Raw genomic sequence first — 26748 nt, forward strand, 5'->3', positions numbered from 1 at the left:
TTATGTTGATTAAGTGATGGTTGTGAAAAGAATTTGCAAAAGAAATGCAAAAAGAAATTGAGATGTGATGCAGAAGCATCCTCGGTCTATGAGCAATCTTGCATCAACCAAAAATTTTTCCTTTCAATTTAGTTTTTATTCAGTTCAGTGTGCAGTTTTTTGTGTTCCTACCAGTAGGTGCCAGTAGTTGCTTGCTTTTCATTGAAGATCCTTTTTTCAATTTCCAAGATGGTTCATGTGCTTAACTCCATATTTTTAGTCCATTTGGATTCTTTTTCAGCTAGTTATCATTCCCGGTTGACTGTTTTAGGGTTCTGGGACAGTTCTTGTGCTTATCGATTGGTCTTCCTTCATTAACTAGAACGGTTCTTGGTGTGTGGATCTATTTGGGGTCTTGTCTGATGTTCTTTGGCTTGTGGCCGACCTTCTACTCGATTCACACTTCTTGGTTGTTATTTTTCGGAAGAATTTCTTTCATTCTTCGGGCCGACCTAGTTACACATTTTATTTTCTTGCATTGGTAAATGTAATCTTTTGTGCATGAATCAGATGTGTTCTGGAGTGTATATATAGGGTATTATGTAATCATTTGTAGGGTAGAGGAGGTAGAAATTAGGATAAAGATTTAGATTAGTGATTAGTGATCCAGTTGATTCTAAGAGTCCCAGATGGATTGTATTTGGCTTGTAGCCTGCATGTAACCAATTAACTACCCGATGTTCTGTGATGATTGTATGATGATAACTGGTTGGTTGCCAGAGGTTCTAAGATAATAATATGATCTATTTATGTGATATTGCTATGTTTTCTTGTTGCTTTCATTGTGTTACTCTTGCTGCATAAGCCAGTCAATTCTCTTTTGAGGGTTTTACCGGTTATCGCTACATCAATTGGTATCAGAGCTGGCTATGAACTGGTTGGTGGAGGAGTTGTTTTCAAACCATAAGGCATTCCTTTGGGTGGAAAAATCACCAATTAGAGGCAGGCTGCACGTGTGTTCAATAGATGGTCGATGAGAGGCAATTGAAACTGGTAGTCAAACTACTGAGTTGAGGCAGTTCACCAAAGCGGAAGAGGAGATGTCGCCTAGAAGGAAGAACCCCCCAAGGGTAGAGCAGATGATGGAGGACTTCAAGAATTAGTTGAGGAACGAAATCCAGAATGCATTGTTTGGTTTGCAGAGGAACCTTGAATCTAAGGATGAGTATGAAGAAGCCAATGAAGACCTTTAAGAGGAAGAGGCTAAAGGACCGGAAGATGGAAGAGAGGAAAGATTCTTGAGAGCAGTGGTGCAAGCAAGTAAAGTTCATAAAGTGGAAGTTTCAAACTTTTTTGGAACATTGAGCCCAGAGGATCTAATTGATTGGATCAAAGAGTTGGAGGATTACTTTGAGTTTGAGGATGTCAAGAATATGCAGAGAGTCTGGTTGGCACAGACTAAGTTGAAAGGGCATGTTTCCTTATGGTGGAAATAATTGTAGAAAGACAGAGTGGAGAATGGTGAAATGAAGATCACCCGGTGGAGATAGATGGTTGCAATATTGAAGGCCAAGTTCATCCCGAGAGACTATGAGTTGGAATTATTCAAGAAGTTGCAGAACCTGAAATAGAGAAACATGACTATGAAAGAGTACACTGAAGAATTATACAAGGTGGTGATTAGATTTGGACATAGAGAGATGGATAGAGAGAAGGTGGCGAGGTACACAAATGGACTTGCATTTAACATTCAGGATGAGATGAGTATGTTGAGGGTTTCCATAGTTGAAGAAGCTTACAAATATGCTTTGAAGGTTGAGGAGAAGGTGAGAAGAAGATAGTCAAATAACCTTAGAGGGAAGGAGAGATTCAAGGGGAAGATGAGTACAAAGAAGCAAAATGTTGAAGAAGAATCAAAACCTAATTGGAGTAAAGAACCGGAATAGAAAAACTAGAGGAAAAGAAGTGGCAGTACTAGAAGAGAATTTCTTGACAAATGTTTCAAGTGTGGAGAAATCAGACATAGATTTTATGAATGTAAGCAAGGAATGGCAAGAAGTTGTGTGGCAAATGAGGAACCGGGAGGAGAAGTTATCGGAACTAACTGTATACCAAAGCAAGGAGAATCCCTTATGTTCAAAAGAGTCATGATGGAGCAGAGTAGTGAAGATACCAGATCTACTCAGAGAAAGATTCTTTTCTGGACTATGTGCAAATCAAGTGGTAAGTGTTGCAAGGTTATTGTGGATAGTGGAAGTACTAATAATTTTTTATCTGAAGAGATGGTAGTGAAGCTTGGGTTGAAGAGGCTTGGGCATCCTTCTCCTTACAAGGTAAGTTGGTTACAAGATGATCAAAAGATAGAAGTAAAGGAACAGTGTTTGGTGAATTTTAATATTGGTCCTTTTAGGGATGAGGTCTTGTGTGATGGTGTATCTATGAGTGCTTGTCATTTCTTGTTGGGAATACCTTTCAAGTTTGATAAGGGAGCTATTTATAACTATAGAAGAAACCTAATCACTATTGATAAAGATGGGCAGAGGTTCACATTGACTTCTTTGAAGGAGAAAGAGAAGGAGGCGAAGAATCCAAGTCTTGAGAAAAGTTGCAGTAATGAGAAACTAGTTGCAGAGGTTATATCGGAAGATGGCATGAGTCTACAAAAGGATCCGATAGATAAGGCTGATGAATAGATAGAACCGGATGACATAAATCTTATGGTGAAAAATTGGATGAAGTCTTATGGCAGAAAAAAATTAGAGTTGTAGAAGAAAGAGAGTAGTAAGAAGAGACAATGTGTAGATATGAAGAAAAGGAAGAGAAACAAAGAGAGTCAGGGTTAGAGAAGTTGGTTGAGGTCTCGGAGGAGCTAAAGAAGAGGTTTGCAGATAAAGAAGATGTTTGGATAAAAAATGAGCATGGGGTCTTTATCCCGAATCCTTTTCGATGTTCATGAGTTGCCTATCATGGAACATCTCTTTCTACCTGGGATGTCTGATGCAGGAGCATCCCCGGTCTATGAGTAATCTTGCATCAACCAAAAATATTTCCTTTCAATTTAGTTCTTGTTCAGTTGAGTGTGCAGTTTTATGTGTTCCTACCGGTAGGTGCCGATAGTTGCTTGCTTTTCATTGCAGATACTATTTTTGGTTTCCAAGCTGGTTCATGTGCTTAATTCCATATTTTCAGTCCATTGGGATTCTTTTTAGGCTATTTATCACTCTCTGTTGACTGTTTCTGGGTTCTGGGACAGTTCTTGTGCTTACCATTTGGTCTTCCTTCATTACCGAGAGTGGTTCTTGGCATGTGGATCTATTTGGGGTCTTGTCCGATGTTCTTTGGCATGTGGTCAACCTTCCTGCTGATTTGCACTTCTTGGTTGTTATTTTTTGAAATAATTTCTTTCATTCTTAGGGCCTACCTAGTTACATGTTTCATTTGTCTGCATTGCTAAATGTAATCTTTTGTGGCTGACCCGGATGTGTTCCGGAGGGTATAAATAGGGTATTATGTAATCATTTGTAGGGTAGAGGAGGTAAAAATCAGAATAAATATTTAGATTAGTGATTAGTGATCCAGTTGATTCTGAGAGTCCCAGATGGATTGTATCTAGCTTGTAGCCTGTATGTAATCGGTTAACTACCAGATGTTCTATGATGATTGTATGATGATAATCGGTTGGTTGCCAGAGGTTCTAAGACACTAATATGATCTATTTATGTGATCTTTCTATGTTTTCTTATTTCTTTCATTGTGTTACTCTTGCTACATAAGCCGGTCAATACTCTTTTGAGGGTTTTACCGGTTATGGCTGCATCAAGATGTCTATGTTTGGAGAAATGTCATGTTTTTTCTTAGGCTTCAATTTACTTTGTTGGATGATGGAATTTTTATTTCTCAAGCTAAGTATCTTAAATAAATGTTGAAGAAGTTTGATATGGAGAATTATAAACCTATTACTACCCCTTTTGTAGTTGTATGGAAGTAAGGAAAAGTTGATGCATCTCCAGATATTAATCAAAAGAAATACAGATCTATGATTAGAGGACTATTGTATCTTACCACTTCTAGACTAGATATTGGATAGTGTAGTTTGTTCCATCAAATCTCAAACTATCCTTCTTAAAAGAAAAGTTTGTCATCCCTAATTTCCTCAAGCAGTCAAGCTTCTCCCAGAGGATCTAACTCTGATACCAATTGTTGGCAACAATGCATCAAACTGAGAGGGGGTGTATCAGTTTTCTCACAAACTCAACACAACTCAAACTTAAATTCAGATCTAATTATTAACAATGAAAACATAAAACATCACCAAATCAATAACACACATAACACCAAGCTTTTCGATATGGAAAACCCGGTTAAGGGAAAAACCATGGTGGGAACCAACCCACAATTAGATAATACCCTTTTAGGAGTAAATATAAATATTAAAAAGGGGAATGCACATGCATTCAAGAACACTTCCTAGAGCTCACTGTTCAAATACAAGAATGGCTACAACATGAAGGAAGACTCATTGTCTTACAAAGATTAGACAACAATCTAGAGTACATGAACTATGAAAATAGCATCTCCCAATGCCTGATTACAGTTCCAGTTAAGCACATATACTCAAACTCTACTCTTTCCACTTCTTCACACTCTTTCGGACTTCTCCTTTGTTACCGAAAGATCAATTTAATGTTCGCACATGCAGATGCCTCTCATAAATGAATATTACATATATTTATACAAATTGTAGACACCTAAAATTAATTAAATAAATATTTAATCAATTTAAGTCTGTCAACATAATTAATTGATTTAATTGTGTTATCCATATTCCTCTCGGTGTTAATTAAATCTAATTTAATTAATCCTGTCACTATTGTCCAATAATTAATTTATCAAATAAATTAATTATTCCCCTATTCTTCTAAAGTCCCTCCAATAATTATTTCCTCTAAACCCACTGAGTTAATTAATTTTAATTAATTAACCTAGTCATGTGATTCCTACAAATCACTTTTCCTAATCCCCACTCAACCTAATTAATTCTTCTAGAATATCTCATAATCCCACTTATCATTATTCTCCAATTTTAAATTCCCCACTCATGTCACATCAACATTGAGCCTCTCAAAGAAATTCAAATTTCTTTGAATCCCCCTATGCATCCTCATTTTGAAATTTCAAATTCCTTTCCCCCCCTTTCGCCAAGGAATTCTATATTCTTTTTTATTCCTTCAAGGTATCCTTGATCCATGCCCACTACCTCAAACCAATCCTAGACCTTCATGATAAAATCAATCTTGGCCCTCCATTGGCCTCCTCCAATCTATAAATTGGAGGATCATTTCCTCACCAAAGGGAACAACATCATTCTCCTAATCTTATGATTCCCATTTCTCTTCTATCTTCTTCCTATCATACCATCATAATGCCCTCATAATCCTTCAATTTTCCAATCTAAATCTATCCAAATCCTTCATAATCCCAAACTCAAATCCATATCCAATCAATAATCCAATATTGTTGAGCAAAGGAGATAAATCCACATCCACATCAAAGGAGTCAATCCAATCAAGTGGAGCACAAGGGTGCCTCTACTTCATCCAAGGTTCAATCCAAGGAAGGAGTCAGGCTTGGGAAGGTATACTTGATTTTGGTAATTTATGTTCTTATGCTTGTTTCTTGTTTTATTCTAACCATTCCACCCCTTCTCACATTTTCATGTCTTCATTCTGGCATGCCTGGTGGGATCCACGTCCCTAATTTGATATTTTGGCAAGTTTTTGTGTTGTGAAAATTTGTAGGTTAAATTTCTAGCGCGAAAGCTCGTACGAATTTCTATTGCGTGCATAACGACTTTGTTTCATTACTCGTTTGGGCATCTACTAATTGTCGTATGGGCATGTATAGATGCTTGTAAGAATTTAAATCTTCTATCTTTCTTCTTTCTGCTAATATGCGTATGAGTTTTTGTTCTTCACTGTACGTGTCTATGTGTTTTGTCCTATGGGTGCCTAAGAAAATTCATACGAGTTTGTCTTGGCTTGTATGGATGTGCGAGAAAGCTCATACAGTTAGGTGAGAAAAATTGTATGAGTTGTTGTTTCTACTCACTCGTATAAAAACCAGAGGGGAGTTTTAAGGCTTTTATGATATCGATTTGCTAGTGCTAATGTTGACCTCTCCTTGTTCTCTATTTTTCTGATCTTTTTGACAACCTAACATGTGTTTGAAAATTTTCCTTGTGAAGGAATTTATCAATCAAACCAATCCTTGTCAAAGAATCTAGTGCTTAAACTACTTATCCATAATTCTTGCAGGTTGCCTAAGGAGACACAAGCAAACATTATGTCTTTTTAATCATTTTGTTAGGCACTTAGATCTAATTAGGGGTAAAAGAACAAATTTCTTGATGTGTTTGAGAAAAGTGTAGAGGTAGGAGAGTATGCTCTTGTCTATAAAGACAATCGGAAATCCAAACCCTTGAAACTTTTCTAGTTTGTTGTGTGTATACCCTTAGCAGGCCTACCCTCCCAATTTTGTGAGAGGGGAACGACCCAAGTGAGAACGGCTAAAACCCAAGAATTCAAAATCACTATAAGAAAGAGGCCTTTTGGGATGAAAACCTCAGAGAACGGAGCTATTTGAGAGTTCACTCTCATATTGAGCACTTTGTAGGGACCCTTGAGGTCTAAATCATGCTTGCGTGACTACCATTGTGCTTGGTACGTTGTAGGGCTATAGGCCTCAATCACGCTTGTACAACTACAAAGGGTAGTCTTCGAACAAAAATCCTTACTAAGAACCCTAGGAATAGAAACTACCTGGTTGACCTATGAAAGGTGGATAATCTTTGTGCAAGGGAGATAGTAACTCCCCCAAGAGACTTGTCATATCGTGCCCCCATTAGCATTTGGAGTCGGCTAATATGACGCTGAGAATCCATTGTGTGAGACTTAGCAGCCGTATTTTGATTAGCTATTGGGTGTGTACCCGAATCAACAAGCAAAGGTTTTCCACCTCATCCAACTTCCTAGGATAGTGCATTGTGTGGCCAACATGTATTCATTGCTTGATATCTCTTGCCAACTCCATCCTTCCTCAAACCAATCAACCCTTCCTCTTTCAAACATCAAAATAATCCCCAATCAATCTGTCCAAGCAATTTTCCAATCCCCAATCCACTTTCATCCATCCATACAATCATTCTTCCGACTTGGGTAGCCTTTCCCTTTCTTCTTCCTATTATCTATCCACTCTTCCATAATCATTCTCCCTCTAATCCAATCAAATCTCCAAAATTCCAATCAATCAATCAATCCATCTTTCTAATCTCGTGATACAATCACCCATAAATCAATCATTGAATCCTTTAATCCAATCATCCCCCAATCAATAATCAACCCTAATCCAAGGTCGATACCTTGTCAAAGTTTTATTTACACCTTTATTTTAAATCAAATCAATTATCCTGGCTTGTGTGCTTAGGAAATCATCTCCCCAAGCATATTTTCTCAATCCTTTTGTGATCGATCTAGACCACTATCCTTTTATCTCCTCTTTTCTTAGGGTCATAAGTCTATCCTTATTAGAGGGAGATCTGATCAATCTTCATAAAGTCTAAATTTTACCCTACCTTGGTCGTCACCTAGGTTTGTGGTCTTTATCATCAATCCTCCACCCGAAATCCTAATCTAAGGACTAGGGTGAAATCGTCATCAATCCTCAATCCAATCCAATTCAATCAAATCCAATCCAATTTAATCAAATCAATTCCAATCCAATCAAATTGATTCCAATCAATCTTCAATCCAATCCATCATCATTTGAAGCTAATTCCTAATCCCCATATTCATTTAACATCATCTTCATCATCCTTCTCATCCAAAATATATTCACCCAATTCCAATCTAATCCCTCATTCTCAACATGGCTACCCAGAATTTCAAATCTTGGTATGAGCAGATGCTCATTGAAGTTCACGAACCACCTCAACCTGCCTACCAAGTCAATCCCATAACCTCCCATCCATATATCATATCCCCATCCATTTCATCTCAGCACAATATATCCAATCCCAATCTATATCACATCTCTTATCCTTCCTCTACCTTTGACAAGGGAAATCCATCTTATTCCCCATCTATATCTCCATATTACCCCTCATACGCATACCCATCTAATTCCAATCCTCTGTCTAATCCTAATCCTCCAAAATCCGTATTATCCACATCCTCCAAGTCCATCATTCATGATCTTATCCAAGACATGCTAGCAAAGGAGACAAAATCCCCTTCTCAAAATCAAGTTGCCTTGTCTCCTCAAGTCCTCCATCCACCTCAAAACAAATCCCAATCCCCCACACTTCATGATAACACCATTCCTCCATCTATTCACATTGAAGCTTCCATATACTCCTTCATCATACAATCCACACAACTACAAACATGCCAAGAGCGTGTTCCAATGCATGCTATCATAGATTACTCTTCATCTCAAGATCAAAGCATTCATCCATCTCATGATACTTCTCCATCTCAAAATCTATATCTACCCTCCACTCTATCTAATGATACCATCCGCGCCACTTCCCCTCATTATCATATAATCCCTCCATCCAATGCTCTCCTTCCATCTCATGATCCAATCACCACTCCCACTCCATCTCATGATACTCTCCCTAGTCAGGATCAAAGTATCCCTTCATCTCCATGTCATGATCCCAATCCATCTAAATGCCCTAATCTCCCTTCCACATCTCATCTCCCTTAAGATAGACTCGCATCTTGTTTCTGAAATAATAAGTAACATGTTGGGAAAAGAAATGCTCAAGATGTTGGTACATCTCCCATTCCCCCAAAATCCAAAATCCCTTCATATAAATCAAAATCCCACCATCTGTTGGTATTATGGATGACTTCGTCATGTGTTGAATTGGTTTTGTCATTGATGTCAACACTTATCTTCTTGGAGGTCTACATTGTTGATTTGGCACTATGGTTATATTGGTTTATTGTTGAACCAGCATATTGTGTTCATCGACATGGTTAGTGGCTTATGCACAGTCACTGGTATAAGTTCACCAACAAGATATATGGTTCACCGGCAGTGATGATAACTTGATATCATCTAGAGATCATTTGGTTATGTTGAAGACATGGATTGGATGTTTGGATTTGGTATTTTTCTTATTGGTCTAATTGGGTTGACATATTTGTCTTAACCGACAGCTAGGTCTAGGTTATGGACCGGTACATGATATCTATTCCAGATCAGCACGACATGTCTTGGACATGGTTTATTGATTGGATAATGTGGTAAATGTATTGAGCTGACATATTGTATCACATCAAGACTTATTTGTAATTGATTTAATTGTAATATCTTTAGTGAGCTGACCTCATGTATAGGTCTTAGGTTTTGTATAAATGATTCTAAGATCTTATTGAAGATCATCATGATGAGTGTGTGTGAATATTGAAGAGCAAAAATAAGCAGATCCTTGTGCGAATCACATAGACATTATCTGAAGGTTGAAGGAAAAGTTATGAAGGTGTTTGACACTCATGTTCAGAGCTTAAACCAGTACTGAATCCAGCATTGGAGATGCTATTCTAAAGTAGTACATAGTTATTGGATTTAACCATCCAAATGTAGTCAGTGTGACTCCTATTGTGTGATTGAGAAGTGAGCTCTAGGCGGTTGGCCTTTCTGCATGTGCAGACCCCATTTGTATACACTTACTAGCTGCAGTAGTATCATCTGATTGTGGGTAAGGTTTCCCATTATGGTTTTTCCTCTTATAGGGTTTCCATGTCAAAATCTTTGTGTCATGTGTTGTGGATGTTGTTTCTCTTTTTGTTTCATGCATTAAGTTATACTGGTACTGCTATAACTATTAATCTATCTTACTGGCATTCAAATTTGGTTTACCGACACTAAGTTTAAGTTTGAATCATTTGCATTTGGATTATAATTTATTGACAACTGGTTCACAACTGATTCACCCCCCTCTCATTTGTCCTTCCTGGTTCCTAACAATTGGTATCAGAGCTAAGTCCTATTTTTACTGAAGCCTAACAACTTGAGGAGATCCTATGGCAACAAATATTTTCAGGAAGGACAGTCTAAAACTTGATGGAACTGACTATGGTATATGGAGAATGGAAACACATCTGAACTGCATTAGAAGAGATATATGGGATGTTACTAAGAATGGGTATGTTGGTCCTACTCCGAATCAACTTCATCCACCGACATTGGCTAAGGACTTTGAGAATGATTGCAAAGCAAGACAAGCACTTCTAAGCACATTATCAGATCGGAAAATCATGGGATTATTAGATCAATCTACTGCTAAAGCTATTTGGGATAAACTAGAAACATTGAATGAAGGAGATACCACTATCAAAATTGCAAAACTGGAATGTTACCGGGTCAGGTATGAAAATTTAAAAATAAAAGATGAAAAAATTTATGCATTTATGGAAAGAGTTAATGAAATTGTTTTAGGAATACAATGTTGTGGAGGATCTTTAAGCGAAGATGAAATTGTTTCTAAAGTTTTAAGAGATTTTCCACCGGCTTATAAAATGAAAGTTACTGCTATTAATGAGTTGAGAACAATGCCTAATACATCAGTTTCTAGAGATACTTTGGTTGGAAATTTTTCAGCATTTGAGCTTGAGGAATTTGGTCCTATTGCTACAGTCAAGACTGATTTAGCTTTCAAAGCATCATCATCATCATCAACATCATCATCATCATCATCATCTGACAAAACTGATTGGAAAGCACTTTATGCAAAATAACTTGAAGATATGAGGAGAGAAAATGAAGAACTTGAAGAACTTGAAGCACTATTTGCAAGGAATATGCCTAAAGGTCCAGCAGGAAGTAAGTATGAAGGTAAAGCACCTTTCAAATGTTTTAATTGCAATAAATTTGGTCATATGGCTTCTAGGTGTCCTGATAGACATGCAAGACTAAGGGAGGAAGCAAAAAGAACATATAAGCCTAACCCTGAATATCAGAGATATAGATTTACGAAAAATAGAGATAAGTCATGTTACTATGTAGATGAAGGTGTTGCAGATGATTCAGATGAAGATCCAGTAGATAATGGATGGGATTTTGTTGCAATAAAAGAAGATCAACCAACACCTATTTTCAAACTGGTAGAGCAGGCACTAACAACAAAAATTGATGAAAAGGATGAATGGATAATAGATAGTGGATGCTCGCATCATATGACTGGTGATAAAAGCAAATTCTTATCATTACAGGAAATTCATGTAGGTCTAGTAAGATTTGGTGATGACAAAGCTTGTTTAATCAAAGGAAGAGGCACTATATCTTTGGATGGTAAGCACAATACTGACAATGTTTATTATGTAGACGGTTTAAAGCATAATCTTTTGAGTTTTGGTTAGTTAGTGGAAAAGGGATTTCAATTAAATTTCAAGAATGGAAAAAGAAAAATCATAAATAGAATTGGATTGGAGATTGCAACCGGTAATTAGACTAAAGGTAATATCTTTCATTTGAATACCAGTGATAAGACATGTTTGATTGCTCACATTGATGAAAGTTGGTTATGGCATAAAAGACTCGGTCATGTGAATTTTGATTGCATTGTAAAGATCATTTCAACTAAGGCGGTAAGGGATTTACCTAAGATTGTGAAACCTCATAATCCTATATGTAAGGAATGTCAAATGGGAAAGCAAGTTAGAAAAATATTTAAGATAATTACTAAGAAATCTAATAATATTCCTGATTTAATTTATATTTATTTATGTGGTCCAACAAGAACAAAAAGTCTACAAGGAGATAGATACTTTATGCTAATAATTGATGATTATTCTAGAATGTGTTGGGTTACTTTTCTCAGGGAGAAATCAAAATCTTTTGGAAGATTTGAGATATAGAAAGAAATGGTAGAGAATGAAACCGGCAAGAAAATCAAATGCTTGAGATCAGATCAAGAAGGAGAATTTACATCTAGAGAATTTAATGCAATTCTGTGAAGTGAACGGAATCAAAAGACAACTATCAGCACCCCGGACACCCCAATAGAATGGAGTTGTGGAAAGGAAGAACAAAACTATTCTGGATGCAGCATGAACCATGTTGATGGAAGCAAATCTACCTCATGTGCACTGGAGAGAAGTAGTGAATACAACAATTTATACTTTCAACAGAGTTCACATTAAAAGTGAAACCAGTAAGACCCCTTATGAACTATGGTTTGGTCATACTCCTACTCTTAAGTACTTCAGAATATTTGGAAGCAAATGTTATATTAGAAGAGATGAGTATTTTGGTAAATTTGATCCTAGAAGTGATGAAGGAATATTTCTTGGTTATTCTTCTAGAAGTAAGGCATATAGATGTTATAATAAAAGGTTACAGAAAATCATTGAGAGTACTAATGTGAAGATAGATGAACATTTTAGAGGAGATTCAAGATCTGTATAACCGGCAGTTGAAATGATTATAAATGAACCGACACAGATAGCACCGGTACAGAGTGAAGATCCAGTCACACCGACATCATCAGAAAACTCAGCTGAGACTGAAGAACAACAGTCTGTGAATGTAAATCAGAATAAACCCAGGTATGTAAGATTGAATCATTCAGAGAATCAGATATTTGGAAACAAAAATCAAGGTGTTATGACTAGAGGAAGATTGGCAAATGAAGAGGTATGTTTAATTTCTCAAGTTGAACCAGCATCTATTATTGAAGCATGTCAAGATGAGTATTGGATAAAAGAAATGGAAGATGAATAAGAACAAATTGAAAAGAATAATACTTGGACATTAGTTCCCTAGCCTAAAGACAAAAATGTAATTGGAACTAAATGGGTATATAGAAATAAACTTAATGAGGATGGGGAAGTAATCAGAAATAAAGCAAGATTAGTTTGTAAAGGTTATTCACAGAAAGAAGGAATTGATTATAATGAAACCTTTTCACCGGTAGCCAGAATTGAGGCAGTTAGACTATTTCTTGCATTTTCAGCTCATAAGAACTATAAAGTTTATCAGATGGATGTAAATGTGCATTTTTGAATGGAGATCTTGAGGAGAAAGTTTACATTGAACAATCTAATGGATTTTCATTGACAGATGACAAGGATATGGTTTGTAGGTTAAGGAAAGCTTTATATGGATTGAAGCAAGCTCTCAGAGCTGGGTATGATAGACTTGATAAATATTTTGCAAAAGGTAATGCTCACAGCAATTTGTATTACAAAGTTACCAATGATGATATTTTGGTTATTGAAGTATTTGTGGATGATATAATTTTTGGAAGTGAAGAAGAGTTATGTAAAGACTTTGCTAACAAGATGCAGGAAGAATTTGAAATGTCTATGATTGGAGAGATAAAAAAATTTCTAGGTTTGTAGATTTCACAAACAGATAAAGGTATATTCATATGTCAAACAAAATACTTGAAAGAACTTTTGAAGAAATTTGGTATGGAAAACTCCAAACTAGTAAGCACTCCTATGACTACAACTGATAAATTGATATTGAAGGATGATTCAGCTCCTATTAATCCAACAAGGTACAAATCTATGATTGGAGGATTACTGTATTTAACACAAACCAAACCTAATATAATGAATACAATATATATTGTATCAAGATTTCAAAGCAATCCTACATAAAAGCATGAATTAGCAGTTAAAAGGATTTTCTGGTACCTACAAGGCACAACAAATCTTGGTTTATGGTATCCTAAGGATGAAAATTTTGATTTATATGCATATACAGATGCAAATTGGGCAAGATATGTAGATGATAGAATGAGTACCACTGGCGGTGCTTGAATTCTTGGCAGAAGATTGATTTCATGGATAAGCAAGAAGCAGACTTGTACATCATTATCTACAGCACAATTAGAATATGTTGCAGCAACAACTAATTGCGATCCGGTATTATGGATCAAGCAAATGTTGAAGGATATAAAGGTAAAATGCAAAGAACCAATAATTATCTATTGTGATAATTCAACAGCAATTGATATATCAAAGAATCTGGTATTTCACTCTAAAACAAAGCATGTTTCTATTAAGTACAATTTTTTGAAAGAGAATGTTGAAGCGAATGAAGTGAGATTGGTTTATGTGAATACTAAAGAGAAAATTACAGATATCTTTACAAAGCCTTTGCCTAAGGAAACGTTTGAATATCTCAGAGAGTAGCTTGGGGTAATTTCCCCACTAGCAGAGACTTAGATGATGAATATTGGCATCAAACTGGTAGGGACTAGCTAAAAAATCTTTTTCCGGCTTTGATGAAGGAAAGTTACTTCCCAGGGGGAGTAGCCAGCTGTATTTTATGTTTTGATTCTTAACTGATTTGGCATTTGATGTCCAAGGGGGAGAGATATCTATGGAAAAACTTTGTACTTTGGGGAGAGATGTATTTTTGGTTTTTATTTCTGGTATTGATCTATTTTTGGAGATTGTTGGTTTATTCGTTTTTGGTATTCTGTTTTTGGCACTAAGATGTTTTTCCATCTAGTGTTGCCATCAATGCCAAAGGGGGAGGTTGTTGGTATTATGGATGACTTCGTCATGTGTTGCATTGGTTTTGTCATTGATGTCAACACTTATCTTCTTGGAGGTCTAGAATGTTGATTTGGCACTATGGTTATATTGGTTTATTGTTGAATTGGCATATTGTGTTCACCAGCATGGTTAGTGGCTTATTCTTAGTGGTATGTGTTCACCAGTAGGATATATGGTTCACCAACAGTGATGATAACTTGGTATCATTTGGAGATCATTTTGTTATGTTGAAGACATGGATTGGATGTTTGGATTTGGTGTTTTTCTTATTGGTCTAATCAGGTTGACATATTTGTCTTAACTGACAGATAGATCTAGGTTATGGACTGGTACATGATATCTATTCCAGATCAGCACGACATGTCTTGGAAATGGTTTATTGATTGGATAATGTGGTAAATGCATTGAGCCAACATATTGTTGCATCAAGACTTATTTGTAATTGATTTAATTGTAATATCTTTAGTGAGTTGATCTCATGTATAGGTCTTAGGTTTTGTATAAATGATTGTAAGATCTTATTGAAGATCATCATGATGAGTGTGTGTGAATATTGAAGAGAGAAAATAAGAAGATCCTTGTGCGAATCACGCAAACATTATCTAAAGGTTGAAGGAAAGGTTATGAACATGTTTGACACTCATGTTCAGAGCTTAAACCGGTACTGAATCCAACATTGGAGATGCTATTCTGAAGTAGTACATTGTTATTGGATTTAACCATCCAATTGTAGTCAGTGTGAATCCTATTCTATGACAGAGCAGTGAGCTCTAGGTGGTTGGCCTTTTTGCATGTGCAGACCCCATTTGTATACACTTACTATCTATAGTAGTATCATCTGATTGTGGGTAAGGTTTCCCACCGTAGTTTTTCCCCTTACAGGGTTTCCACGTGAAAATCTCTATGTCATGTGTTTTGGATGTTGTTTCTCTTTTTTTTTCATGCATTAAGTTATACCAGTATTGTTATAACTATTAATCTATCTTACTGGCATTTAAATTTGGTTTACAGTCAGTAAGTTTAAGTTGGAATAATTTGCATTTGGATTATAATTTATTGACAACTGGTTCACAACTGATTCACCCCCCCCCCTCTCAGTTGTTCTTCCTGGTTCCTAACATCATTCCTCATCATCCACATCCATCTTAGGACCCTATGTTCCAAAGCTAAATCCTCCATTCCTTCCATCCATTTTGAGTCCTTACATCTCTCCATCCATCACCCCATCACCCCAAATAATCCTTAAGCAAGATCAACAAAGGCATAGATCATTAAATCCCTCCCAACACTTTCCCTCTGCCATCCCATCCATAAAATCCATCAACCCCTCATCCCCATGCACCCATACCATTGCTATTGGAAGCAATTTGGATGCCCAATCTAAAAAGCATAAAGCTCAAAATCCACAAAAATCAAAGGATCAACATGTCCTCTCAAAATGACATGCTCAAAAGGAAAACATGATCTGAAAGAAATGACAATCCAAAAGGCCACAAAGGCCCCAAAAGAAAAAATAAAAAACTAAGTGGATTCCTAAGATACTTCTGTTGGCATTTGATCATTTGAACTAAATTGGTAATGTTTGTTTTCTTGATGCAACCGATATATGTCTGTTGTGCATAGAGATTAGATTTATCTATGAAGACTCTTTTGTATGTTGTCATTGATGGCAACTATGTGTCTTAAGTCATCTAAGTCCTACAGTTCAACTAGTAATGCTTGATCGGTAAAGTAGAGATAGTTTCATCAGAACCGGTAATTAGAACTTCAACTAGTAAATGGCAGGTAGAGTTACAATCCGAGCACCGATACGTGAAAATCATGAAGATTGAGATGATATGCTTTTGCAGTAGCATCGAAGACTATCAGATGAAGATATGTTCATGACTGCACATGTTGAATCGATCAGGTGAACGAGATTTGTTTGATAGAACAAATTAGTTGAAGGAGACTTAACCGGTAGTGATGAAAATCACTCAAACCGGTAAAATGACACATAATTGGATTTTTTATGTTGGTGGCCGACATAACTAAAGCGGATAATCCAAGATTGTCTAGATGAATTGAACCCAGGGAATTGTAACAAGGTTCTAGCCGATCTTATGATGATTTAAATGTCTGATGAGGTATAAAAGGATATATATATATATATATATATATATATATATATATATATATATGAGCTTGATAGTGTGATAGATGATGAGCAAATTTTGTATTTCTCAGAGTGCGATGATCAGAGGAGTTGAGAGATGAAGTCTATGTGATGTTGTAATGTTCTAAAGAGGACCTTATTAGACACAAAAGATGTTATACTAAGATCGTTTTTACTTGTTGACTCCCTAATAGTTGCGAAAAGAAAATCATCTTACAAGGTCACTCCTAGAAAGGTGCAGATAGATCCTAATAGTTCTAATCATTAAATCCTCTAACCAAGTGACACATTAACATGTGTTTGAAAATCCCAGTAACTTGGGTAGCTCCTATTAGGGTTGGTCCTCACAGGCCTTTTTGTAAAGCTCTTAACTGGGCTTAGACACTTCTAACATGGTGTGCCCCTAACTGAGTGTTGTAGACCTTAACTGGTCACATCTCTATACTTCAGATAGTGGATCTTGTGGGTATTAACTCCAACCATGGTTTTTCCCATTTGGGTTTTCCGCATATAAAGTCTTGTGTCATGTGGTTTATGCTTTATGTAGTGATTACATACTTGATGTTATTTCTTTCATGTATATTGAATTAGTAATTTTCAGAAATTAGTAATCACTGATTCACCCCCCCCTCTCAATGCCTTATGAGTTCATCAATTGGTATCAAATCTTAACTTCCTTAAGGATTAATCGCTTGGAAGGGATCTCTAATCCTAAGGAAAATATGGGGGAAGGAATGAGCTATAGAGAGATGGCTAGAGAACTTGCTAAAACTAGGGATGAACTTGAAACCCTAAGACATCACTAGCTAAAAGGAAAGAACCGACCGAACAATTGTTGGAGATATCTGATAGGAACTCTCCAGATGAGGTGAACATTGATGCACTAGTTGAAGAAGTGGAAAAGTTAAATGGTGAGAAGAATAACCCAAGAAGAGAGCTGGAAGCACTAACAATCTGGATGAGTAAGGAACTTGAAGCTAGAATAAAGGCTAAGGGTTAGAACCGAGATAAAGAGCATGAAATATTTAAGATAAAGCAAGAGAATGCAACTTTGTATGTACATTAGCATGAGGAGAAAGAAGAAAAAGAAGCATTATAGTCAGATCTTGAAATGGCAATGTCTCTTAGAGAGAACCTCATGAAAAGAAATGAAGATCTTCCAAAGGAACTTGCTAAGGCCAATGAGAAGCTTGATAAATTCAACAAGAGTTCCTCTATGCTGGATGAAAAGATCCAATCTCAGAGGATGAAAGGTGATACATCTGGGTTAGGATACAATACATCGAAGAAAGGTCAACCTTCTCATACCAAGAGAAACATGCATGAAGGTAAATCTTCTCCTACGACTCAGAAGCCTACCGGTAAAAAAGCTTACAAACCTATTTATTTTAATTGTCATAAACCAAGACATACTACTAATGTTTGTAGAAGCAGATCTGATGCTAATACTAGTTATAGACCTAATGCTAGATATGTGCCTAGGAAATTTGAAGGTTACTATTATACATGCAACATTTATGGGCATAGATCAGCTGAATGCAGATATGGAGAAAACAATCCAACACCTCACAAGAACCCAAGACCTATTGGTGATTGGAGAAGGAATTTCATTGACCGAAGGAACACAAATTGGAAAAGACCCTATGTTAACCGATCTACTCCTTATGAGATGGAAAAGAGAGTCAATGTGATTTGTTCAATCTGCAAAAAATTTGGACATGTGGCAATGAATTGCAGAAGTAGAACAAGTAGAGGCAATACAAGACCTTTTAGAGCATCTTGAATGGTACATTATCATTGCAAACAACTGGGACACAATGCCAAGTTTTGCAGAACACAAAAGAACCAACTGGTGAATCATTCTACAAACCGGAAAGGAAAGCAGAAAGTTGATATTGAAGTAACTAGAGCTGAGATGAAAAGAACCTAGAAGAAGAAGAGTGATGAAAAACTATCTGAGAAATCAGATTCTTCACCTAATGTGGAGAATCCATCTCTGGCAAACTAAGTTGTTTCTACAACTTGCGGTGAGCTTATTGTCAAATCTTGAGTTGAACCCCTGGATGATGTACTATAAGTTAAATCTGCATATTCTGATGCATTCTGATGTTTTGATGCATTTTTGGATCATAAACGGTAAATATCATTGAGTTTTTTCTATAAGTAATATGCTTTAGAGTGTTTTAAGGTGTTTTAGGGTTTTGTTAGTAAATGCATTTATTGCAGTAGTTAGAAGGTGAATAAATAGAACTTTTTGAATTTCATTTGTCACTTTGTGATCTTGAGAACATTTGGCAAGCAAGCATAGCAGAGATAAGTTTGTGCTAGCAACATTCAAACCATTTACCAGCAATCTGAGGCGATCGATGTAAAAGTTTGAATTGGTGATTGAGTATTGAAAGTTTTTGACAGTTGGAAACCCTAGTACCAAAGCAAAAGAGGTATTTATCTCATAAATTATACTCTTTGCTTGGTGATTTGCATATTTGAAATTGATACACCTCATCTTGTTGGTGTAACTAAGAGGGAAAGACCAAAATTCAAATGACATCCATACAAGTCAGAGGAAACCTACTCTGTCGGTTCCCTATCCAATGTATCGAATGGTGTTTTGCATGTAGAAGATGTAAGATCCTTTTATCACTACAAACTTGAAGACTTGGGAGTTGCATTTATTCATGAGCAATATAGATCTTAGTGTAATGAACAATGAAGATTGAAATAACAGTTTAGAAGCATAGCCGATAAAGGTTTTCATCATGCGATCAATTTCATTGATGATTTTGATGACGAGTTGATAAGATTTGTTTTGAGCCGCATTCATGATCAGTTCATGTGGCTGGATAGACCTCATAAGAGAACAAAGGAAGCAATTCATGTAGTAACTGATTTCTGTTGAACTGGTGAGGTGCCATTGCTTAGGTCTATACCTAAAAATGATGTTGAGAAGTTAACTAGATCTAGATGGGATAGAAGAGCCATGACTGTGAATGATATTAATGATGCTGCTGTTAAATTTTCATCTATGGTGATTGGCTATAGAATCTTCTATTCAAGCAGAATGAGCATGTCTATCAACAACATCAATTCACACTGCATACCGGATGATTAAGGAAAATGTGGACTATGACCTGACTGAAGCTCTAAGGAGTCAAGAAGGACAAGAGGATTAGATTCAAGTTTGGATAACTTATCATGGGCTTATTCTTTTATTTCCAAAACTTTTTCCCCAGTATTGGTGATGTACAATGGTTAACCAAGACACCTGCCCTATTGTAGATGAACAACAATATTAGGATATTGAAAGACAAGTTTGATGATATTTCATGGGGATATTTTAAGAAATTTCAGAAGAAAATGCATGCTAGGGAACACATACCAGTAGAGGTAGTAAATCGGGTTTAGGATTCTATCTGTTTTATGGTAGACACAGATACATGCTTGATGGAAATTGTTATTCCTAGGACCACATGAGTAATGCCCATGGGTTATGAATTAGATGCATATCTACGTGTTGCTTATGTTGATCATTTGTTAGCTCAACCAGTCGACACCATTGCTGAGAGGTTTGGAACCTACAAGGAGAAACTAATAAAAGTGCACTCTGAATTACAACAACCGGTAATAGTAAAGAAAGTAAGGAAAGAGGTAGAGGCCTTTGCTGAGAAAGCCAGATTCACAAAAGAATAGATAGTTGCAGCAAGAGCCAAATATGAGGCTCAACAAGGTGGAACTTCTAGTGTACCAATAGGTACCTCCACCGGTAAGACCAGAGCAGCCAAATCACCTGAAAAGAAGAAGGCAGAAGAACCTAAGGTGAAGCTTGCTGAATCCCAAAGAGGGAAGCCCTCTAAAATACAATTTAGGAGGAAAGGTAGACCTGTTGAACCTCCTATTGTGCCTGCCCAAACTGGAAAAAGAAAGAAGGAGAAAGCCCATAAACCAGTGACAAATATAAAGGAGACATAATCAAAAGAAGATAAGAGAGCACTAAGGGCAAGTTCTAAGAAACAAAAGACTACTAGAAAAGGTAGGGCAGCTAAGAAAATATTGACACTTGATTATTATTTCACTTGAACAGTTAGAATAATTAAGGAGTATGGGATATGCAAAGGTTTAAACATATTGTTTACTCACTTGTCTAAAAGTCAACAAATGGAGATTGAAGATGCAGTCATCCTCAGTATGAACAAGTTTAGTAGAGCCCTCATTGAATTGCAAGGGCAAATTCTAGATTCTTTATATAATTTGATTAATGCAAGGTGGCAAGGGGAAATTAGCCTAGATAAAAAATTTATTGATTATACACTTAAACACTTGCAACCAGAAGCAACTAAAGAGGAAATTGAACAGATAAAGGTTAATACAAAAGCATTATTCAGATCAAAGAAGAGATTAACAAGAATGCTTGTTGGAGAGACTGAATTAGTTCAGAAGGAGACTGAGATGTTGGTGAAAAATGCTTTAGGTCTCATTCTCGATGAAGAAGAGGAAAAAGATGAAGAAATTAAAGATTATATCCCTAAAAAGAAAAAGTCAGAAGAACTTCCTAAAGGTGTAAAGATCACAGATTTTGAACTAGGCAATAAGTATATGTAGGATGACCCTATTGATATTGAACCGGTAGATATAACAGATGATGATATCGGTGATGTTGATAATGTTGCTAACACTACTGACAATGTAGATTTTTTTGAAGTTGATGTACAGATGTTTGAACATCAATAGGAACAAGTTGAGAACAAAGGAGAAGAGAAAGAAGCAGACAAAAGCTCAACTGAGCAACTGGTGAATGCACAATCAACAGAGACTCAGAGTGCACCAGTCAATGTAAGTGTCGATGCAAATGTAAATGTTTCTACTGAGGATAATCAGAAGGATATAGTTGATAAGGAAAAGGAAGCACCGGTGAAAGATCAAATTGTTGAAAATCCACAATCGGTCAAAGACATCCCTAATGAAGAGAAGACAAAAAATGATAAGGAGGAAGAGAAGAAAATAGAGAAGGTGGAAGAGGAGAGGAGAACAAAAGAAATAAAGCCAACTCTTGAGGTACCTCTTGAATCCAAACTAAACAAAACAATAGTTGATGGTGATGATGATGACTCCGTGAGAATTAAAGGTCCTATTAATATGGACAATTTGAGTTCTTCAGAGTTAATGGAGATTGCTACTACAATGCAAATCTCGTGCACAAAAGAAAAGATAGAAGGAACAACAAAGAGAAGAAGAGAATATAAGGATCGTTGTTGATATCTTGTCAAGTCTCCTACCAGAGATTGATAAAGAACATTTAGCTACCCCTATTGCCAAACTTGGACAATTAGTTGTTAGTGCCGGTGAACAACATTAAAACCCTTGAAGAAGCTGCATACATTTCTATTGAAAAGGATTACAAGAAGAAAAGGGGAGAACAATTAATGATTGAGATAGATAAAGGAAAAGTATCCCTAATAGTGAATAAAGGCTTGTTGAAGACAGGATTGGAAATCGACTGTAAGTTTTTGGCTAATATTTCCCAATTTTCACCATTTTGTGCTGACTTGAGAAAGAAGAGAGTTGATACTGAGAAGGAGTTACAAAATATAAGTGAAACATTTGTTGGAAACTAAGAATACTGAGAGGGGGGAGTGAATCAGTGTTCTACCAGAATGATCAATTTTAACTTTATTAAAACATGCATACACCTATCAGTATACCGGTACATATAGAATTGAAAGGAGTAAAGCAACCAATAAGCCAATCACACAAATCAATACCATAACACACATAATTATACGTGGAAAAACTCAAAGAGGAAAAACCATGGTGGGATTTGTGACCAACAATATCAATTCACTGGCCATATGAAGATATATTAAAAAATATAGGGGTCTGCACATGCAAGAAGCCTTATAGCCTAGAGCACACTGCTCAATCACAAAAGGAGCCTCACTGAATACATAAAAATCCAGACTACAATCCGAAGAAATGATTGAACTACAAAGATAACATCTTCTATAACTTAATATAGTTTCAGTTAAGCTCTGTCTATTCCAGTTTGAAACCCTAAACCCTTACTGGAATAACCCCTTACATAAACTTCTCATTACAAAACATTATCACATTGTCCTATCCTTCCATATTACAAAATGATCTAATCAACTAACCTATATGCCCTTTACAAATCATCATGCCTTATGTCAGCTTACAAAGATAATTACAATATGAATATACATGTCGGCTAGATAACATAAATACATGAATATAAAAAATATTTTTCGATGTCGGATCTTCAAATGATGTCGTCCTCCAATACTGATATCCTGATTCTAAACCATGTCACCCTCCATTTCCAGTAATCAAAGAAATATATCCAACCTGTTGGTGCCAATGTCGGTGTCGGTGTTGGTGAAGTGTCTGTGAAGTTCTTGCTGGTACACAACTAATCCAAAATATGAAGCCGGAACATGTTGCCATCAATGACAACATATTGAAACCAACCAATTGAGTGTCAATTGCCAACAACATTCATACCAGTACAGGACTCGGTGATCACTTTTGGTAGAAAGGTTGTTGATCTACAACACTAGTTAGGACTTTGTGAACATGAGCAAGTGAAACATGTCAGATCACTGAAAGAACTCCAAACTCAGCTACTTCAGAAAGTAGATATTCTTCAGAGAGAATTCAAGGAGTTAGAGGCAATTTTGGCTACTCCAGAGATGAGTATAGTTGATACTATGGAGAAGTTCACAACACAGATCTTGACAAATGTTAATATTACCGAGACATTGTTGGAAACCTGGGACAATGATTTTAAATAGTTGAAGTTTCATTATAGTGATGTTTTTGTCAAGACCTTAACACTTTTATTTCTATATATACATGCAGTTTTGATGATAGATTTTGATGTAATGTATGTATTTTACTTCTATATTTGGCATTGTTGTCAAAGGGAGAGTAGAAATAGTTAAGAGTCCAGTCAAAATTTTGTATGTACTGTTAAGGGGGAGTAATGATTTCATTTTTGTAATGGCATACAATTTCTAAGGGGGAATGTATGTCATGAAGTCAATTTTTGTTTTGCACACTTCATTGACAAAAATTTCTCAAGTGTTGTCATCAATGCCAAAGGGGGAGATTGTTAGCATTTAATCATTTGAACTAAACCGGTAATGTTTGTTGTGCATAGAGATTATATTTATGTATGATGACTATTTTTTATGTTGTCATTGATGGCAACCATGTGTCTTAAGTCATGTAAGTCCTATAGTTCAACTGGTAATTCTTAATCGGTAAAGCAGAGACAATTTCATCAGAACCGGTAATTAGGACGTCAACCGGTAAATGGCAGACAAAGTTACAATCCAACAACTGATACATGAAAATCATGAAGATTGAGATGATGTGGTTTTACAACAGCATTGAAGACTATCAGTTGAAGATATGTTTGTGGTCACACGTGCTGAATCGATCAAATGAACAAGATTTGTTTGATAGAACATATTAGTTGAAGGAGACTTAACCAGTAGTGATGAAAATCACTGAAATCGGTAAAACGACACAAAATTGGATTTGTTATGTTGGTGGCCGACATAACTAAAGCATACAATGCAAGATTGTCTAGATGCATTGAACCTAGGGAATTGTAACAAGGTTCTAGTCGACCTTATGATGATTTTATATGTGTGATGAGGTATGAAAGGATATATATATATATATATATATATGAGCTTGATAGTGTGATAGATGCTGAGCAAATTTTGTATTTTTGAGACTATGATGACTAGAGGAGTTGAGAGATGAAGTCTATGTGATGTTGTAATGTTCTGAAGTACATGTTATCAGACACAGAAGCTGTTATACTGAGATCATTTGTACTTGTTGACTCCCTAACAGTTGCAGCAACAAAATCCTCTTACAAGGTCACTCCTAACAGGGTGCAGTCAGATCCTAATAGTTGTGATCATTAAATCCTCTAACTAGGTGACACATTAACTTGTGTTTGCAAATCCTAGTAACTTGGGTAGCTCCTGGAAAGGCTGGTCCTCATAGGCCTTTTTGTAAAGCTCTTAACTATGCTTAGACACTTCTAACAGAGTGTTTCCCTAACTGGGTGTTGTAGACCTTAACCGATCAGATCTCTATACTTCAGATAGTGGATCTTGTGGGTACTAACTCCCACTGTAGTTTTTCCCATTTGGTTTTTCCATGTATAAACTCTTGTGTCATATGGTTTATGCTTTATGTGGTGATTGCATACTTGGTGTTATTTCTTACATTTCTATTGAGTTTCAAGTTCGTGAAACTAACAATCAGATTTGTATTGTTTTTACTATCACTGATTCACCCCCCCTCTCAGTACCTTATAAGTTCACCAGCTTCTATAAGAAGAACAATCAAAATTGGCATCCAAACTCGCTAATCCAAACACTCCATCCATTCATAATTCCTCCAATCCTCCATCTTCAAACTCCATTTTGGGTCCTTATGTCCCAAAATCCACCATCGCAACTCCATCATCCCCTTCTTCTATTTTTGGTCTTCATGTCCTTGTTGTTACTGAGGATTTCACCCATGATGCTAAGTTCAAAAACAAACGATCCTGTGAAACATGGAAACACCTTCGAGCCTGTGGGTTGCTCAAAGTGAAGGTGAATCTTTGGAGACCAGGTCGACTTCCTGTTTGGTGAATCTCTTGTAAATACTATTGATAAGAAAGGGGATAGAAAGGGATAGAAAGCTTGCATGTAATGGAAATCTATTCTAATGAAGGTGATGCACCAAAAATCTTATCTGAGATCTACAACTTTCTTAACTCACAAAACCTTCAACAAATAACCTTGATTGCTTCACAACTCAACTGAACATGTAGATGCATAAACATTTCCCAGAAAGGGATGAATTTAATGCATGCATGAAGGAAAAAAATAAGTTTTCACAACTTTAAGCAATTAAAATAAAACTACCACAAACTAGAACCTACAACTAACGCGTATCTCCTTGCACCACAAATTGGTTGAATGAGATAAATTATAGGATAAAAATCACAGGAAATCATCAAATCATTCATTCACTAGATAATACAAGAAGTACTAAGAAGGAAATCTACTGCTATATTACTGAAAATAAAGGAGTGCTACTGTTACAAAACTCAAATACTGTTGAGCTACAATGCTTTTTTGCAAAAATGTTTATGCAAAAAAGAAAGAACCAGAGGGAAAAAAGGAGAGAAGGAATATAAAGAAATAATCATGAATCCCCTTCAAAAACCCTAAAATGAATGCATGAGAAAAGCCTTGGGCGAATCTGCCCCAAAAATGGCATAAAAATTCATGCACAATACTGTAAAATAATAATCTTTACTGCTCAAAAAGGACTACCACTGATCCTGCATGAAGAGAAAATATGCATGTCGAAATGCGAAAAATAGCTATCCCCATGTGAAATTTTCATGATGAACTGAGTTGTGACTATATTAAAAAGAAATCCCACTAAGAAAATCTCATGCATTCTCTGGCAACTGCTCTCCGTGTTGAAACTTCTGTTAAAAAATGGTTGTGGAAATGATCTTCCTGTTTCGCAAACTTTCCACCAGTATATAACACTTGCATATTCAGTCAATCAATAACCATCTGCATTAATGTTTCATGTAGAAATCATCTCCTTGTTTGGCGGGCTTTTTACCATTTGAACAGCCAATTCTGAGTCCACCAGGCAATTTTTTATTGCCAGCCACTAGATTGCCTGCATGAACCATGGCCACTTGCATTTAACTTTTTTGTTTACTTTCTAGCAGGCCCCACCGTTTGCTTTTATCTCTACTTGTTTGCTTTCTTCATCCTAGGCCCACGAGAATGAGTGACAGTAATGAACTTTGAACCATTGAACCACTTTGAAGCATTGAACCATTGAACTTTGAGCCATTGAACTACTTTGAACCATTGAACCATTTTGAATCAATTCAAAGTTCAAGTTCAAAGTTGACTTAAAAATATATACATCCGCTCATCTGTAGCCTTTTTCCACGTGTCAGTCTATGATTTACTCGTG

Source organism: Cryptomeria japonica, chromosome 10 (genome assembly GCF_030272615.1).
Source record: "Cryptomeria japonica chromosome 10, Sugi_1.0, whole genome shotgun sequence".
In the NCBI taxonomy this organism is placed as follows: domain Eukaryota; kingdom Viridiplantae; phylum Streptophyta; class Pinopsida; order Cupressales; family Cupressaceae; genus Cryptomeria; species Cryptomeria japonica.